General features: G+C 42.9%; 1 protein-coding gene across 1 annotated transcript in view; it reads left to right on the top strand.

Annotated features, from left to right (window-relative positions):
* The first annotated feature begins 2696 nt into the window (after positions 1–2696).
* Positions 2697–5202, top strand: part of disp (RND transporter family member dispatched) — a 108302-nt gene continuing 105796 nt past the window's right edge. The window contains 1 exon segment of the mRNA XM_071658521.1: positions 2697–2802. The gene's annotated coding sequence lies outside the window, so the exon portion shown is untranslated.

The raw sequence follows: 5202 nt of genomic DNA, 5'->3' as shown, positions 1-5202 counted from the left end.
TGGGGTAAACCATGGAAAGCTGTGTAGGTATGTATATTTGCGTGTGTGGACGTGTGTATGTACATGTGTATGGGGGGGGGGGGGTTGGGCCATTTCTTTCGTCTGTTTCCCTGCGCTACCTCGCAAACGCGGGAGACAGCGACAAAGTATAAAAAAAAAAAAAAAATATATATATATATATATATATATATATATATATATATATATATATATATATATATATATATATATATTCCAAAAGAAGGAACAGAGAACGAGGCCAGGTGAGGATATTCCCTCAGAGGCCCAGTCCTCTGTTCTTAACGCTACCTTGCTAACACGGGAAATGGCGAATAGTATGAAAGAAAGAATATATATATATATATATATATATATATATATATATATATATATATATATATATATATATACAATTAAATTAGGCTCTTGGGAACGAAATTTCATACAGATTTATCAAGCAGAACTTACGAAGTGCGTGTGAGAGGCCTTGGTAAATTGGTGGACTGGCAATATGATAGGTAACTTCGTACGCCTGGCACCAACGTTTGAACCTTATGATGACACCCAGTGCGTCTCATTATGTCGGTAATGGTGCGTGAATATTCGGTTATTCTGAGGCATAATCTCTCGCGGACAGTGTCACTAGGTGTGATGTGTAGCCTGGCTCTGTGCAGATGTTGAGCACCGTTTTGCCTGCTCGGACATGGTGCTGAGGCATAACTTGTATGATAGTTGAAGGTAGACGTTTAGAATAGTGATACCCTTATGACACGATGGGACGACCTTTCAGCACGACTGTGCGAACCTTGAACACGACCGTGCTAGCATTGAGTACAGTGGCAATATTCTGCAGATAATATTCCGGGTTGCACATACCTTTCTCTGGTTTCTTCTGACCATTTCATAATGAAGAACCAGGGCCAACATGCTGCTCCCTGTACACCATTTTCTCCCGTTCGCTCTATCCCATGTACGCCTCGCACCCTCCTGTTCCCGATAACTCAAAACCACTTTCACTTCATCGTGACACCCTCCTGATCCTTCCTTTTGCACACACACACACACACACACACACACACACACACACATATATATATATATATATATATATATATATATATATATATATATATATATATATATATATATATATATATACCTCTCTTTCTGTAAGTATTACTCAAAAATAGTCTTTGAGTGGAACAAGTGGTTAGTACATCCTCCACCACTCTGTGCATGCCGCCACCACCACCACCATCCCCTCTCAGCCACCATTCTACCTCACAACTTACCACGTATGCTCAACGGACTTATACCTCTGTAATTCGATCATTCACTTTTGAACCTCTTGCCTTTATATCATGGCACTATACATCCACTGTGCCAGTCCACGGGCACCTCACCTAGAATCATACATACATTGATAATCCCGACTGACTAGTCGACAACTCTATATCTCCCCCATTCCTCGAGAAATTCAGCTGCAATCCCAACCACTCCAACAGCTTGCCCACACTTCATCTTATCGAGGGTTTTACCACCTCTTTACTTCCAGCCAAACCATACGCCATCACACCTGTAAGTCCGGATACCTCCTCCCACATACCCTACACCTGCCATCTTTTCTGACACATTCAACAGTCCTGCAAGATACTTCCTCCTCTTTACTTCCTCTTTGCCTGTTACCACCTCCCCTTCTGTTCCTTAGTCTAACTGCTCCCATTCGTTCCCTTGTTCACCTCAAGCTGTTCAAAATATATTCTTTCTCTCAAGTTTACTGTTACTCTTGTGCCCCATTTCATATTTACCCTCTTTTTCATCCCCTCCACCTTCCTCCTGACCTCATGCCACTTTCTCTTGTACATCTCCCAATTTCTTGCCTTTCTTTTGTACAAGTGTCGCCCATACACCCCCCTTTTCTCTTTCACTAACAACTTAAAACTTCCTCAACCCACCACTCTTTGCCCTTTCTCAGGCGCCCACATCCCACCTTCCGCGTGCCACACATTCACCCGCACGTGCCGGCAATACTTGTCTTCCGTTTCACGCCTCCTCCCGTAGTTTCGTTTACACTCACACTATGATGATGATGATGATCACCCAATATCTCTGGGATCTCCCTACAAACTTTCATCTTTGCCTTCACTAAGAAGTACTCGGAACATTCCACCAACTGCCTCTTTCACATCCAGCATTCTTTCTTCCACACGCCTATCACTTGATATACGTATATGTAAGTAAATTTTGCCTTCAGGATGTTTAATGGTTTTTGCAAACATGCGTTAAAGCAAAGTCTTTTGATGATGTGATGTCAGTGAGTCTTTTTTTTTTTTAACTCATGCTGTTGTCGGTGATTTTTTTTTTTAACTCATGCTGTTGTGGTTGAGTGTCTCATTCTATACTCAGGTCGTGCGGGCTGAGTCTCCCACAGTGAGTGCGTCGTGTGTTCAGGTGTCCGGGAATATGGTGTCTGCGGCCTTGATATATTTCGGCCGTAGGGGAAGCCAGCCAGGGAGGGTGGGTAGGTAGGTGGGAGGGGCGGCAGTGAGCGTCTCCATGTAGCGCGCAGCCTCCTCACTCACGTGCTGCTCTCTCTCTTACGCTCTCTCTCTCTCTCTCTCTCTCTCTCTCTCTCTCTCTCTCTCTCTCTCTCTCTCTCTCTCTCTCTCTGCCACAGGCTGGCGGATTCCCTCTCCACTGTGGCAGTGTGAGGCGTTGCTAGCGGCTGGGTGGTGGCTGCTCCGTGTCGGGGCAGGAGACGCGCACACGTATAGTAGTGGCGAGGTGCGGCACAGGACACAGGTAATTACAGCAGGCTTCCTCATCCCTCGTCTGTATACCAGACAGTGTTAAGTGGACGATTAGACCTGTGACCTCCTCCTCCTCCTCCTTGTTGTTGACCACATGACCCGACCGCCCCGAGATCTCCTGCTGCTTGACCTGACCTCAGACGTGTAACCCAGGAGGTCATGGAGTGGGAGAGCGGGGGTTGTGGGTGGGGGGAAACGGTTGCCACTTCCCTAGTAGTAGTAATAGTACTACTACTACTACTAGAAGTAGTAGTGTTAAGTTGGCCAAGGTCACATGTTCCAGTATTGATCTGGTTACATGGGTTCTGACCAGGAGAAATTGGGATGTCCTATTTGGTGTTCCAGCACAGGAATCTTGTTTCTTTGTGTGTTGTTTGAGGTGTGTATGATCTCTGAATGGAATGGTTTGTTTTGTTTGTGTTGTGTTGTTTTTCATGGGTTACTTTGTTTTGTTTGAGATGTTTCTCTTCTTTCGGGGGAGGAGGTCGTGTGTTTGTTTTTGTTTGTCTTTTGTTTGTGTTGTTTGAGCGTGAGTATTGTGTGTGTTGTTGGTGTCTTCCTGCACGTCTTTCTTCGTCTACCTACCACACCCCTTCCTTCCTCCCTACTTACCAAACAAACTGTCTCAGTTACTCGTTTACCTACATATATTTACACATTGGCATGCACGAGAAAACACACACACACACCCACAATATATATATATATATATATATATATATATATATATATATATATATATATATATATATATATATATATATATATATCCCAATTCTATCCCTGGGGATAGGGGATTAAGAATACTTCCCACGTATTCCCTGCGTGTCGTAGAAGGCGACTAAAAGGGGAGGGAGCGGGGGGCTGGAAATCCTCCCCTCTCATTTTTTTTTTTTTAATTTTCCAAAAGAAGGAACAGAGAATTGGGCCAGGTGAGGGTATTCCCTCAAAGGCCCAGTCCTCTGTTCTTAATGCTACCTCGCTAACGCGGGAAATGGCGAATAGTTTAAAAGAAAAAGAAAAAAAAAATATATATATATATATATATATATATATATATATATATATACATACACACACACCCCGAATCAGTGGTATGGAAGCAACACTGTCCTGTTTACACTGATTTAAAGCCCTGTTTACCGTGGTTTACATAAATCTCAAGTCACATTTAGTTACGTTATAACATAGAAATGGTACACTGGAGAAAGTTCTGGTAGTTTTAGTAATGACAATAGTAGTTGTAGTAGTAGTAGCAGTAACAGTAATGGTAGCAGTAGTTGTAGTAATCGTAGCAATAGTAGTAGTAGTAGTGATAATAGTAGTAGTAATAGATGTAGTAGTAGAAGCAGTAGTAGTAGTAGCAGTAGTTTATTCCCCAGGATGGACGATGTGTAAGTGTGAGCAGGTAGAAGTGAAGGGATACGTCAAGCGGCCGTAATCATACACCATTTATGACCAGTTAACAATAGAACTAGACCTTGTCTTCTCTAATTACCATCACAAGAAAGGTTTAGTAATTATACCTGTACACTAATTATGTCTTGATGTCAAATTGATGTTAGTGTTGCCCGAGTCTAGACCTTAGGTGGAGAATGTCTGGACAGAATAGTAATTACGTACTCATATTTATTATGTCTCAACTCCACAAGTACGACTGTACGATCCTTGAGTACGGGAGTACGACCGTTGAGTACGACTGTACGATCCTTGAGTACGACTGTACGATCCTTGAGTACGGCAGTACGACCGTTGAGTACGGCAGTACGATCATTGAATACGACTGTACGATCCTTGAGCGTGATGGTACGACCTCATAGAACGAAGGTGCGATATCCTTGGTTGTGACGGTACGACGGTACGATTTTTGCGTATGACGAGCTGACCTTTGACCTTACCCGCAAGGCTCAGGTCAAGGACCAGACCGTCGTACGGTGGTAAACTGACCCCAAAAATAGAGGAAAATGACACCATCATTGAGAGCCTCACCTAGCCTCTCCTTGTGGTCAATATTTACGATAATTATGGTTGTCGTAATGACCTAAATCCTCGTTACTGTCTCCGTGATCCGCATGTACGGCAGTATGAACAGTTAGGCCTTGCAGTGGGACATTTCTGGAACGTTCTCATATGATCGCTCATAAACGTATTGTTTTAGATTATTATTTCCCCCCATTTTGTTTTTCTGCTCACAAAAATGAATATCTCAGAAGGTTAGGTCGGCCAAAGGTTTAAGGTGTGAACGAGTGTGATAATGATCGTTTGAGTGAACTCTAGTGTTTACTGAGGTCTATCAAGCGGGTTGTAACAACAGAGAAACAAACTAATGTATTACAAAATATTGAAGTTCAGGACAATGTAGGTTTGGCTAGGGGAATTATACCGAGGTTTT

The sequence above is a fragment of the Panulirus ornatus genome, chromosome 66, assembly GCF_036320965.1.
Source record: "Panulirus ornatus isolate Po-2019 chromosome 66, ASM3632096v1, whole genome shotgun sequence".
In the NCBI taxonomy this organism is placed as follows: Eukaryota; Metazoa; Arthropoda; class Malacostraca; order Decapoda; family Palinuridae; genus Panulirus; species Panulirus ornatus.
Note: the sequence above shows the minus strand (reverse complement) of the source record. Positions and strands in the feature narration are given on the sequence as shown.